Source organism: Diabrotica virgifera, chromosome 10 (genome assembly GCF_917563875.1).
Source record: "Diabrotica virgifera virgifera chromosome 10, PGI_DIABVI_V3a".
NCBI classification, from domain to species: Eukaryota; Metazoa; Arthropoda; class Insecta; order Coleoptera; family Chrysomelidae; genus Diabrotica; species Diabrotica virgifera.
In genome coordinates this window covers 136,743,064-136,758,253 of record NC_065452.1, presented here as the reverse complement: position 1 = coordinate 136,758,253, position 15,190 = coordinate 136,743,064, and the positions used below count along the sequence as shown (strand labels likewise).

Genomic DNA, 15,190 nt, shown 5'->3' with positions numbered 1-15,190 from the left:
TGAAGGAAAAATTCGATTTTTTCTTGGTTTTTTTTATTATAACTTTAAAAGTATTCATTTCCGACAAAATTTTTACTGACATAAAAGTTGCATAATTAAATTTCCTACATTATAGAATTGGTAAAAAATTTAAAAAATAGTCACCCTTGTTGCAAAATAGCAATAATTGCGAAGAAAACATACAAAAACAAGTATTGGAATTTTACGTTTTTCAACCATTTATGCTATACTTAGGACCTTCATATTTCATCCAAAAAAACTTTATGATACAGTTAAACAACACTGTAAATTTCATTAAGATCGGTTCCATAGATTTTGCAAAATAAATTTTGCAATCCAGCTTTCGCAAAAAAAATTCATTTTTTCAAAATGTTACAGGACTGAAAATAAAGCAGATAGCAAGTTTAAATTTTTTTTGCTTATAGAAGTGTATTGTGCCTTTCATTTTCAGTTTGCAAAATTTAAATCGATTAATTACCACGGCGTCAGAAAATTTTTTAAATAAACATTAATTTTTGTTGCTACGCGCAGGACAGCGGTGTTGGATTCACACAAGTTGATTTCCACCAAAATTTCTTCCAATCTTTATCTAGTATATTATTTTCTTACTCTATATTTTGTTGTATTTTAATATTTTAATTCCACAAAAATCAAACTAATTTTATTATTGTTTGTGAAATATTGTTTAAACAATTGCATATGTTTAAAAATAATAAACTTTTATTCTCTAAGTTCAAATATATTAACAATAAAGTTTTTGCTAATAAAAGTGATATTTCAAAGGATAGAGTATGTGTTTTTATTTTGCAATAAACAAATTTATTTATTTATATCGAAATGTAATAAAAATTAAAATGTATCAATAATTATCAAAGGTCATTGGAATTCCCAATAAGAGCAAACTATCCGCTGTCCTGCGCGTAGCACCAATAATTAATGTTTATTTAAAAAAATTCCTGACGCCGTGGTAGTTAATTGATTTTAATTTTGCAAAATTGCAAATAAAAGGTACAGTAAACTTCTATAAGCAAAAAAAAATTCAACGTGCTATATGCTTTATTTTCAGTCCTGTAACATTTTGAAAAAATGAATTTTTTTTGCGAAAGCTGGATTGCCAAATTTATTTTGCAAAATCTATTGAACTGATCTTCATGAAATTTACAGTATTGTTTAACTGTATCATAAAGTTTTTCTGAGTGAAATATGAAGGTCCTAAGTGTAGCATAAATGCTTGAAAAACGTAAAATGCGAATACTTGTTTTTGTATGTTTTTTTCGCAATTATTGCTATTTTGCAACAAGAGTGACTATTTTTTAAATTCTTAGCCCATTCTATGTTGTAGTAAATTTAACTACGCAACTTTTATGTCAGTACAACTTTTCTCGGAAATGAATACTTTTAAAGTTATAATCAAAAAACGAAGAAAAAAATCGAATTTTTCCTTCATTTTTTGACATTTTGATTATTTAAACAATGTTCCGGATCTTTTTGAGAGGGAGGATAACTCAAATATTATTATTTGATTTATTTTCAAGCAATTTCTGCAAAAAAATTTGGGTCACCTCTCAACGTCCAAAGATACTAATATTTTTACAGATGCGCCCTGGTCTATTAAGATAAAGGGATTAATGGTGACAAACGACGGATTATTGGTTTTTATCTTGTTAACTGGAATATTGTATTGTACATACTTATCTGAATTTTTTTTTTGGTTTTGTAAATTTTTTTCTAAATCTTAATTATTTTTAAATTTAATGAAAAAATTGGCTGCGATGGGAGAGTAGACAGCAAATATAAACCGATATTTTAATTAATGATGTTGTACCGTTCTTCTTTTTGATGTCGGCGCACTTGCGAACGGAGCATTTCCGGACAAGTCAAATTTGGGGGCACTTGTGGACAAGACGAAATATGCGAGATGCTGAGGTAAATAAATTGTTAGGGACTCGAGGCATTTCCGTACAATATTTTCGTCTGAAATAATCAGTCATTATCAATAAAAAGAAAGAAATCGTGAGAATAAACTTCCCTTCACACTTTATCCAAGGCTTAGGAGTGGCAATCTATAAAATAATTTTTTTTGATATGGTACAAAGAAACTAACTTTATATATTGGCGTGTTTCCGCCATGTATTATTCTCTTTGGGTCTTTGTCGACGAATTGTACATTCGATGAATTGTGCATTCGACCAACTCGTCGACCAAATGTTGTCGAATAATTTTCCGTCGACGAAGTGTTCTCGACCAACTTTCCGACACCGCTCTGTATCAGATCGTATTTCTGCCGCGTATGTAATTATTGGTCTGATGACTGTTTTGTAAATTCCGCCTTTAATTTTTTTTCCGATATTTTTATTTCTCCATATGGTTTCATTCAGGTAACCTGCGGCTCTGTTTGCTCTATTCGCTTGACCTTCCACTTCTGCTTCGAGTTTTCCTTAGCTAGATAGCGTGATGCCTAGATATGTAAACTCCATCACTTGTTCTATTATCTGACTCTCCAGTTCTAATTTATATATTATTGGATTTGCTGTTATAACCATGCATTTTATTTTTTTTTTTTGGAAATTTACATGTTAAATTTTCTGGCGGTTATTTAACTTGGTGGAGCATACATCGCAAATTATCTTACTTTAAAAGATTAGTATTGCATCGTCTACATAGCAGATTATTTTAATTTGCTTTTCTCCCATTTGATATCCTTTTTTAGTTCTTACTTTTTTTATTATTTCATCCATGATCAGGTTGAAGAATAGAGGGCTCATTCGTCAATTCCTCAATTCAATGAATCCTCTATTCTTTTTGGGATTGATATTGTTTTGATTACTTTGGTTACTTCTTTAGGGTACATAGTAAGCTTTATTATTCATTGATCAGTATTGTTCAGGCCATGTTAAGTACTCTCATTATCATCGTTTTCGGCTTGATGATTATTTTCCCTTTCCTAATGTTGGAATACCATACCTTCTCTAAGTACGAAGCGAACAGATTTTCCCCTGATTCATGTTCTTTTCTAATCAGCGGAATATGTTGTGTTGGTCTATTTATTCTTCTTGTATATTTCCACAACGGGTAGTCAGTAGTTTGGACATCTGTCAGATTGTTTAGGTATTGATTCATTTGTGATTATACCTATTTCTCTTTTTAACTTTGGGGTGAAGTTGTTTAATACATTTTTATTTTCTGCAGTTCTGTTTTTTATTCATGTTTCTCTCGCTTATCTTTTTCTTTAAACCAATCTTTTTCTTGTAATCAATGGAAGATGCGTAGAAACCATGACTATGTTCAAGAAAAATCGCAAAATATTTATATATAAAACAGCGCTAACAGGCCTTATAGGCCTACAGCTTCTAAATTCTGGATAATATTTCTCCATTCTTTTCGGTCCTCTGCACTCTTTCTCCAGTCCTTCACCTCGATTTCTTCTAAATCCCTCTCTGCTGCAGCCTCTAACCACCTCTTCCTTGGGCGACCTCGTCTCCTTTTTCCTAATGCTCTGCCATTCAATATTCGTTTGACGTTTGTACTTTCTGGCATTCGAGTAATATGTCCCAGCCATCTAACTTTGTGGGCTCGTATTTTTGTCGTTATTTTTGGTCTCCCATACATCCTCATTACTTCTTCATTTGTTCGTCTCCTCCAGGTTTTCTCCGCTATCTGTATACGTCCAAAAAACTTTCTCAGGCCTTCCTTTCCCGTATCTGTATCTTTTTCTCCTCTTGTTGATTCATTACCCACGTTTCGCTCGCATACAACACTGTGGGTCGTATTATCGTTTCATACATTCTGATTTTCGCGTTTCTTGATACATCTTTTGCTTTTAATATCGTGTTTAAGGGACCCACAACTCGACTTCCCTTCAATAATCTTTTATCTATTTCTTTTTCTTCCTTTCCAGTATTGGTTACAGTCACTCCTAGGTATTCGAATTCCGATACTTCCTTAAATTTATATTCATCTCCTTCTCCTTTCATTTTTATATAGTTATCTTCTTTAATTATCTCCTTTCATTACCATGTATTGTGTTTTTCCTTGGTTGATTCTTAATCCATACCTTTTTGCTTCCCCTTCGAACTTTTGGAAGATTTTTTGGAGGTGTTCCTTTGTTCTTGTTAGGATGACTAGATCATCAGCGTAAGCTATAAACTGCTGTCTGTTGTTAAATATGGTACCGCTTGTAAATTTTTATTCTTCTTACTATGTGTTCTGTGTTCTAGTACCAAGTTAAATAAGTCTGTGGGTAGAGGGTCACCCTGTTTCAGTCCTTTATTCACTGTGAATTGTTTTGAAACATTTGCTTCCATTGTTATTCTGTTTTTTGTATTGTTGAGCGTCATTCTCACTAATTTTACCAGCTTTTCTGAAATACCTAAGGATTCCATTGCTTCATATAGCATATCTTGGTCTACTGAGTCGTAAGCCTGTTTAAAGTCAATGAACAACATGTGTATGTGTAGTCCCAAATTTTGTTCGTAACTGGTCTTCCTGGTCTAAAACCTCCTTGGTATTCTCCAATGATCTTGTTTACCTCCTTTTGCAATCTATTTCGAATGATTTTTGCAAGTATTTTATAGGCCACTTCTAATAGAGATATTCCTCTTTACTTTTCGCAATTTGTTTCATCACCTTTTTTGTAGATTGGACAGATGAGGGCATTGTTTTATTGTTGCGGTATTTCCTCTTTTTGCTAGACTGTTAATATTAGTCGGAAAATTTTTTCTTGCAGCTTTTCTTCTCCCGCTTTAAAAATTTCTGCCGGGATTCCGCTTTCTCCTGCGCTTTTGTTATTTTTTTGCTTCAATATTGCTTCGTTTACTTCTTGTAGTGTTGGTTCTTCTTCCCGTTTTTGTTCTGTGTTATCATGTTGATGTTGTTTTATTTCCTGGGGTTCTGCTTGTTTATTTGCATTTAATAGTTCTTCAAAATACTCCGCCCATCTGTTCAACTTTTCTGTTGTTTCTCCTAAAAGCACACCGTCTTTACCTCTACAGTAACTTGTTTTACTCCTTGCCGTTCCTCGGGATTTTTTTAATTATTGGTAGAAATTTCTAATTTCCTTGTTTATGTATGATTCTTCTATTGTTTTCAACTGTTTGTCAAGATGTTCTATTTTCTTTCTTCTGCAGATTTGTTTTACTTCTCTTCTTGCCATTTTATATTTTTCTGTAGTATCCTGTGTTTTGTCTTTTTCTATTTTTGCTTTATTTCTACGTATCAATGCTATTTTACAATCATCGTCAAACCAGTCTCTTCGTTTCTCAGCTTGTAATTTTCCTAGACATAGTTCCGTTGCTTCTGTCATCGCTATCTGTATATTCTTCCATTCTTCATCAATATCTTCTGAGGTCGGGTGATGAAGTCTTTTATTTGTCTCTGCCACAAATCTGTTTGCCGTTTTTTCTTCTGTTGTAAGTAATTATATCTTATATGTTAATCTTTCTTTTGGTGTTCTTAGGTTTCTTGGCAGCTCTTGTTTATAAAATATTTAGTAAATGTAAACTAACCATCATCATCATCAATAGGGCTACAGCCCTATGAAAGAGCTTCGACCTTCCCAAGTCTATTACGCCAGTCAGTCCTATCCATTGCCAACCGTTGCCAGTTTGCTGCGCCTATTTTTCTCCCATCCTCATCTACACCATCCTTCCATCTGAGTTTTGGCCTACCCCTATTTCTACTTCCCACAGGTTGTGACATAAGGATTCTTCTAGGAGGGTTGTTCTACTGTGATCTTGCTAGATGTCCTGTCCATATTAGTCTTCCTATTCTTATAAGAGATACTACGTCTTTAACACCAAATATATGTTTGTTTATATCTGTGGTATACCTCGTAGTTGTATCTCCTCCTCCAAACACAAATTTCACAGATGCCACCCAATATTCCTCTCAGGATCCTTCGTTCAAATATAATCAGAAGGTTTCATCTGCCTTAGAGATGGTCCATGTCTCAGATCCATATGTCAACACTGCGGCTGCTCTAAGTAGAAACACTGTATATCCATTTTTTTCAAATTCACTTTTATTGCATTTTTGGATTTAGGGTGTTGTTACCTACCATTTATCAAGGAAGAAAAAACAAAAAATTAGTAAAACCACAATTTAACATTGCTATGAATATATCACAATCCATCTTCACTTCACCAATTTAAAACACATCCATATCTCCAAGTATAAACACTGTAAATACGGGATATACAGTGTTTTTATTTGGTTTTTGGGATTTACAGTGATTTACCGTGGGAATCGCATGATTTACATTCTACATTCGCCAAGACCATTGATATTCCCAAGGAAATTTTTAGTTGTTTGTTAGTTATTGATGCTTATTGTGATAAGTGCAGTAGAAGTTTGTCGTGTATAAAATATTTAAATTTATTGTATTAATTAACGTAAATAACACGCCAGCGCATCTCCCTGTCGCAGCCCAACATGCGTTTCAAACGCCTATGATTGTTCACCCTGTATTTCGACTTTGAAAACAACTTTACGCATTGTAGCCTTAACTAATCTTCTCAGTGTATCAGGGATGTGGAAGTCATCAATGGAAATGTAAACTAATAGAAGAAATATTTAAAATGTTTTTTATTTTAAAATATGTATCCTTGAATTTAATATGAAAAATTTGAACTGTTGAATTCTTGATCGTATACTGTCATCCATGTGGCTTTTACGAATCTACAAGTAATACTGCTTTGGGATACTAAATGGAGTTTTAAATGGTTGGTTTACGCCGCTTTCAGCACACAGCATAAAAGTGCTCCGAAAACTAAAAGAAAATATAAGATTGCGGAAAATCGATGACCGAGAAAAACTCTAACTCCGAGATGCTATAAACTAACATTTGGATTTTCAATGCCGCTTGGATTGTCCTTATGCTGAAGCTATATTTAATGACCTCTTCCTGAAATAGGCCAGGAAGATATAGCTTAAGGAATTAAATACATCAAAGTCAAAGTATTTGTTTTCGAATGTTTATTAAAATACGAGTAGTCAATTGTGCCAGACAAAAAAAAGAATACAAAATTGAATAAAAGTTTAAAATATGGGCTAAAATCTGAGTATATCTGGTATATAGCATGTCATACTATACTATGAACTAAATACAAATCGTACGAAGTATCTACCTACATATCTAAAACGGCTTCATTCGAAAAATATTGAAAAGAAAAAACATTCCCATGTTAATTCCATTTTTATGTTTTTATGGTATATTCATCTACCTCTTCGTCTTTTTTTTTGTGTAGACATAGGTAGCTCTCTGTTTTTTCAATGTGCTTCCAGTAAGTTGTCTTTCTATCGTTTTCGTGGCCTTCCAGCTGATCATTTTCCTATTGGGGAACCATCTCTCGCCGTCTTTAGCCTATTTTTTGTTGTCATTCGGCTTATGTGGTCGTTCCATTCTACTCTTCTGTTTTTTACCCAGTTATTAATGTTGTCCACCTTGCATATCCGTCGTATATCTGCACTTCTAGCTCTGTCCCATAGTGTCTTAACATCGATTTTTCTAAGAGTTTTCATCTCTGCTATTTCTAGCATTCTTCTTGTCCTCTGTGTATCAGGACGTGTTTCTGCCGCGTATGCCATTATTGTTCTGATGACTGTGGCTCTGTTTGCTTTATTCACTTGATCTTCCACTTCTGTTTCAAGCTTTCCGTGGCTAGATAGTGTGATGCCTACGTATTTAAATTCCATTACTTGTTCTACTATCTGACCCTTCGTCTCTAATTTACATCTTAGTAGATTTGCTGTTATAACCATGCATTTGGTCGTCTTTTTTGAGGGAATTAACGTGTTTAATATTCTGGCGGATATATTAAATTGGTGCAGCGACTCAAAAAAATTTAGTTCGTAATATTGATTAACAGTGATTATTGAATAGTATTTCGTTGTAACAACAATTTAATTTTTTGTTTCAACGAACTTTTAGACATTGGCGAATGTATTTGGTTATTGTCACAGTGATTGAATAATAATTGTGAAAATAACTAGAGTACATTAATCAGTAACACTCAATTTATTCAGCCAATAACTTAGTTTCGTATATTTAGTAAATAATGTTAAGTCTGGCAGCAACTCACTTTCTTGATTTCGTAGATGACAAGCAATTACCTTGGTTTATCGTGACAACGTACAGATTTCATTGAAACAATGTACAAATGTTGTTAATATAGAGTAATATATGATTATTGTATAGATGTAAACTGATTGTTGTGACAACGAATGCATTAATCAATCTACTACTGCGTTTAATTACCACAATCAATGCGTTCATGGTGACAATAAACGTAGTTGTTGAGACAATAAATGTTTTGCTTGACCATTTGAAATGTAACGGCTTTTCCTTATCGTGATACCCCTAGCTTCTCTGTGTTACCATTGTTTAAAAAAGAATTATTTGTTAAACAATGTTGTTACCTCTGCCGAAGTGCCGAATAATAATTTTATTTCGTTTCCAAGTGTAGTTCGTAGTAGAAGGAAGTTTTCTTGTGTCTATTATCGTGAAATTTCGGTCGAATCCTTTTTAAATTTTTTTCGAATCCTGAGAAAACTAATTAGTATTGCGTACTGTATAAGTGAAATCATGATATGGTTTCTCATATTATGAAAAATCACACAGGGTAAAGTCCATTAAGTTTAGGACAAAAAAGGGGGATTTAAAAAATTATTATTAATCAATATCATACATTGGGCTAATGCATTCAGTAATTATTAATATAAAATACGTTCATGATAAGAAAGAACAAAACTGAATGTAAGAATGAATAGAATTACTTGTAAGAATAACCGTATTTATTGTGGGAATGAACAGAAAATAACAGTGTTATTGACACAACGAGTAGTATTCGTCGGTCAATTTACGACGTTGTTGTTTCAATGAATAGTGTTCGTTGACTCAATGAACAGAGTTCGTAATATCAATAAAGTGATATTATGGTATACGTAATGAATGCTCATCCATTCAATAAACGTAATACTTTGGCTCAACTAACGAAAATAATGAATTGATGAACATCGCTTTGTTGTTCCAATAAAACCAAGAATTGGACAAATTTTAAGCATTGCGTTTGTTGTCTGAATTAACATTTTTATTGATATTACGTACCTTTTTCGTTGAGTGTAAATCATATTTATTTTAAGAGATTAGTATTGCGTCGTGTGCATAGCAGATTATTTTATTTTTATCCCATTTGGTATCCTTTTTTAGTTCTTACTTTTTTATTAGTTCATCCATGATCAAGTTGAGCAATAGAGGATACAGAAAATCCTCCTGTCTTATCCCATTGCCAGTTGCAATTGGGTCAGTCAGTTCTTCTTCAATTTTTACTTTTATTGTGTTGCTCGGGTAGATATTTTCTACCGTTTTAATTATTTTTAGGGATATCTCCCTTGCGTACAATAAATGGATAACGTCCTTTAATTTGACCCTGTCAGATTCCTTCTTAAGGTCCACGAAACATAAATATGACGTTTTGTTGTATTCTAATGACTTCTCTTGAACCTGCCTCATTATAAAAATAACGTCGGTGCATGATCTTCCCGCCCTAAAAGCTTGTTGTTCTTCTGTTTATGTTATAATTTTATTCACTTTGGTTGTTGTTAATTTAATTGTTGTGTTTAATGAATTAATTCCTCTGAAATTCTTCGGGTCCAATTTGTTTCCCTTTTTGAAGAGAAGTATTAGGATGTTTGATTTCTATTCTTGTAGTATTCTGTTTTGTTCCATTATTATTTGGATATTACTCTTTAATGAGTGGCTATTATAAATAAAACAAATATTATAACAACAAAAAACCTTACGGTTAATAAGACGATCCCTAGTCTGGACTATTAGACTATTATCTTTAATAAAAACCACCTCTTATATATAATACATCTTGATACATTATGTATTTCACTTACATTAGATAGACCCACTGGCCTAACATACTGAATACGACTACATGATTTATTGATTTCTAGATTTTTTTAGATTCGACTTTTATAAGATGATATATTACAAAGTTTGTAAATACTAAGTACATTAGCATAGATGATATTGAAAATTGTTTGCTTCACTCTTTTTTCGTCATTAATTTTTTTTAATGGTCAAGATTGTATTTTTAAGCGCTTTTCTTTAGTTCAATCGTTTCCGTCAAATCTTTATTTGACGTTAATTTGACTGCCTTTTCTTCAATACAAATGAATGAAGTTTTGCAGACATATCCATTTTTGCCCAATTTTTTTATGTTTATTAATTGTTTAAATAAAAAAACGATTTTAATTGAAAATGCTTAAATTATCTTGTTTTTTACAATGTAGAAACTTGAAACTTTTACAGATTGTAGCTAATTATATAAACTATACATAATTTCACTTTTTACGTTAATTGTTTACGTTATGCTTCATAAATAAACAATAAAGTTTCAAATTTATCCAGTTTCTGTCCGATTTCTATCCAGTTTTTTGCGAAAAAAAGTTATGGCACCGCAGATAGACGAATGCAGTCCTACGTATTGTCGTGGGCTTTGACTGTCCATAAAACGCAAGGTTCGACTGTTGACTACGCTGTCGTGAACTTGGGCCCGAAAATGTTTGCGTAAGAACAAGCTTCCGTTGCATTGAGCCGAGTGCGATCATTAAGGTACGTATCCATACAAGGATGAACCCCGCTCTGTGTAGCTGCTCAAAAATGGATACGGCACGCTCTCCCCTACATATAAACCGCAAACTGTTTGAATCGAAGAGGGTGAGCACCGAGCGGCGATCACCGACGTATCCACTATGTGGAGCTGTTACACCGAGCGAGGTTTACCCTTATATGGATACGTACCTTTAGACGGCTTGCGCATCTAAGAACTGCATTGCGAGAAATTAACAGGGTCTACACCGTGCAATAGTAAAGCATTAGAAGAGATGGAAAGACTGCGAAAACTGTAATAGGTGTAAATAATGTTTTTGATTTAAGAAATGTATAAAGAAATTACAGAAAATGTACGCTGTATGTATCAAAAGTTGATATAAATGCAAAAAATGTTTCTATCATATACTTACATCCTTTTTTAACATGACGATATATTTCAATGTTAGAAAAGTGTAAGACTAAAAAGTAACAAAAATAAAAAAAATAAAAAATATGAAAAAAAAATTTTAAGCAACGCTTTTCTTTAGTTATGAGTGACTAAAATTAAAAATATTATAAAAAAATCAACTAAAAAGCAAAAAATAAAACAATATCAAACTCGAAGGATTATTCGAAAAAAACGTTGGTTAAAAAAATGAAAAATCTAACACATTCGTTAAAGAAAAGCGTGGAGCGCTATCCTCAAACCGTTTATTCGTTAAAGATGCTTTCTTCAACGAATGTATTAGATTTTTTCATTTTTTTAACAAACGTTTTTTTTTTCGAATAATCCTTCGAGTTTGATATTTTTTATTTTTTGCTTTTTAGTTGATTTATTTATAATATTTTTAATTTTAGTCACTCATAACTAAAGAAAAGCGTTTCTTAAAAATTGTTTTTTCATATTTTTTTATTTATTATAGATTTACAAACTTACCCAATTCGAAAAGTAATAAATATTAAGAAAAAATTAAGTCGATTATACCTTTTGAGGATACGAGAAATAACTTTTTATTTTAAATGTTAAAATGATTGATTTTATGGAAGTACCTTTTGCCTTTTCAATGCTGCATTTCAAATATATAAATAAGAAATTTTAGCACCTAATAATAAGGCCCTCTAGTCAGCCCTTTTTGTAGTATCCAAAATAACAAGGTTAATGCATGCCATTTTGCATTGCTTTCAACTGATATTCCCATTCATTTGATTAGTGGTCACTCAGTTTTACTTCCTGTATCAGATTAAAAGTCATATTGACTCTGTCTTTTTGGTCCACCGAATATTTAGTATCAAAGTGGTTTTTTAACATTTTTATTCGAATGTTGCATTTTTTGGCTTTAATTAAATCCACATCCATTTGGCTAGTTGAATATGTAATTACATGAGAATACGTTGTCCAATAGATTTGGTCCTTACAGTACAGGGTGGCCATAATATTGTGTAGAAATATTGACTGTTTTTCTTCTAATCAAATAATTACTCTAATTATAAACGAGTTTATTCAGTCATCATTTTCTTTGCCTCTATCCTCATATCAATATCTATATCAATCCCTTTACCGATATTTCCTACCTCAGAGACTTCCCAGGTTTTCTTTGGTCTTCCTCTTCTACTCCTCCCGCAAATCAGCAATTCTTATTATTGGCTAATTAACCTCTAGATGTTAAATATGACCAAACCTTCTTAACCTATGCCCTCTCATTTTAGCATCAGTTGGTACCACCTTTAGACTTCCCCTCATAGACTTATTCTTAAGTTTTTTCTTTTTTGTCACTAAATTCATCCATCTAGGCGTTCTCATTTCCGGTAAATGAATTTTTTTCCTTTTTTTTTTAAATGTTAAAAATTTTCGAAAAAATTTCAGTTGCCGAAAAAATTCCACTTCCTTCCATTTCATCCACCAAATCCTAATTCTACTGCATGCATCTCCATTTATTTCTCCATTTCTCTAAAATACCGATCCTATTCTTTGTTTCACGTTAAGAATAGAACGTTACGCTTACGGAGATCAGTGTTGCCAAACCTCTCGCGCACGGGTGGATGCTCAACTGCCGATATACGATTCATTCTAGTCAGCACGGCGTGGCATCGGCGCGCTTCTATCGTCAGTAAGAAATACATGGGGCTATCTCCACAATGTTCTATTCTTAACCTGAAACGCTCTATAGATACTTAAAACTATTGCTTTTCACAATCATTTCACTATCCAAAGATATCAAATACAAACATCCCAAATAATATAGTTTGTCTTAGTTTTAACACTTTTTTCTCAAGAGATTGTCTCCATTGTTCCAGGTTTTGTTCTAAATCGCTTCATCAGCATCTCTCTTTCAGGAATTTTTTTCTTTTGAAAGAATATTTTAACAATCGGCATATCTAATACTGTTGCTAATTCAAACATTATCTCCAACTTTATTCCTACTTCCAAAACCTAGTCATCCATGTATTGCTTTATATTTTGTCTTGGGTTGGCCTAGAGATGCATTAAATCACCTCCTGTTATAACTTTCTCTTCTGATAGAAGATCACTCAGCACGTCTTTTAATTGATCATAGAAAGCTTTGAACTAACACACACACACAGAGACACATAGACGCAATATTCAATACTTCTTTATTTATTGCATTACCTTTTAGGTCAGAATGATAACCTTGTATAATAGATGTTTTAAGAACGAGTGATAAAATAATGTCTGTGAAATTTGTACTTGATAATGAACTATTTAATTTTGTATTTGTGTAAAAAGGCTGGGGGAAAATAAAAGAAAAACTTTCTATGATCAAGATAAAAAAGGGGTTCAAGGCAGGTTTTGTTTATATTCGATTCAGAGTTGGACTACCATCTCCATATAGTAACTATTTCAGCATCCTTATGCATCATCAGTGAAGATTATGCAGTCACAACTCTGAAGGGAATACAAACATTCTGCCTCTTTTAAAGCAAACCATCGCGATGCGATGAACCCGCCTTTTGAGACGCAATACAGCGACATCTCTCGTATTACGAGGAAAACGAAAAGCCCTAGATACAAAGTTTACTACTTTTTAAACAATTAGAATAATTGAAATAAAAATATAATAAACAATATTTTAAATCCAAGACTTTTCGTTAACACCTTGATGGACAGAGACGCTGTGCAGCGTCTTTTTTTAAAATTGTGTTGTGGCAGAACGCTGTGAAGCGTCCTTAACAAAATCTAATATCGTGGCAGAACGCTGTACCGCGTTATAATTATAATATAAATACATGGTAACACGTAAGCCACTGTCATAGAATACCTATCTATACCTTCCAATCTGTTACCCGTCTGGTAAATTCCACCTCTCTATTTCACCCCACCCATTTAAAGTATCTAACCGGCTAAGTCACACGCGAAGCTGTACAGCGTCGCCAGTTATATTGAAGTATGCGGTGTGTGTTGTACTGTGCCGCAGATAGTAAAACACGTGGTTAGGTTAGGTTGAATACGAGTTTTACTCGAAAAATGTAAGTAAAAAATAAATTTATTTAGTGTGATATTTTTGTGCCTAATATTTTATGTTATTATAGTAGGATGTATAATTTAAAATATATTATTTTGCTTTCAGATGGCGGACCGTGACCCGTATAAGAGAGAACAGCAGCGGTTGATTCAGCTGTATGACGATATTACGTCGGATGAAGAGAACTCAGATGCTGCTTATGAGGGAGAGTTCAGCTCAGATGAAAACTATGTACCCAGTGAGTCGTCTGCCTCGCAGTCAGATGAAAGTGAAGACTCTGATTTAAACGAACTCCCCGAGCTCTCCAATGTAGAGACGTCTAATAATACTCTTCACAATCCCCAGCAATATAATCTGCCAGAGGAAAGTGAAGTAGAAGAGCCCGACGCATTGGACCAGGATTCCCAGAAAATTATTCAGAAATCTCAAGACAGTATACCCCTACAAGCACTGCAGAATCAAAATTCTGATTCTTCAGATGACATAGATACAGAATGGGAGTTTACAACTGCAGATATACCAGATTTCAACTTTGATGAATCCACTAATCGTCTGAAAATTAATTTAAATGCAGAAGATAGTCCAAAAGATGTTTTTGAATACCTATTTACCGATGACATAATGAGCTATTTGGTGGAATGTACCAACAATTATGGAGAAGATTTAACAAGATCTAATAGACCCAAAACAAGGAATGCTCGAGATAATAGTTTTAGACCTGTGACTATCGACGAAATGAAGAAATTTTTGGCACTGTGTTTATTGCAGGGTCAAATTACAACTTCAAACATGCGCAGGTTGTTTTCATATGGAGATGTATTGTACTTTCATCCAATTTTTAGTTACATTATGTCAGGAAGAAGGTTTGAAAAAATATTGAGAACTTTAAATTGCTCTTCGAGAACCGCAAAACATAAAGAAAAGATTCAAGCATTCTTAGACATGCTTATAGCCAAATTCCACAATGCTTATGGACCGTCTAAAGAGTTGTCTTTAGATGAATCCCTCTTACATTTTCGTGGCAGGCTTGGATTTAGAGTTTACCTCAAAAATAAAAAGGCACGTTACGGCATTAAGTTTTATGAACTGACAACCTCCGATGGGTATC

General features: G+C 33.0%; 1 protein-coding gene across 1 annotated transcript in view; it reads left to right on the top strand.

The window, feature by feature from the left end:
* LOC114330306 (tyrosine-protein kinase RYK-like) overlaps nt 1-15,190 on the top strand; it is a 548,089-nt gene that overhangs the window by 217,603 nt on the left and 315,296 nt on the right. The window lies entirely within an intron of this gene.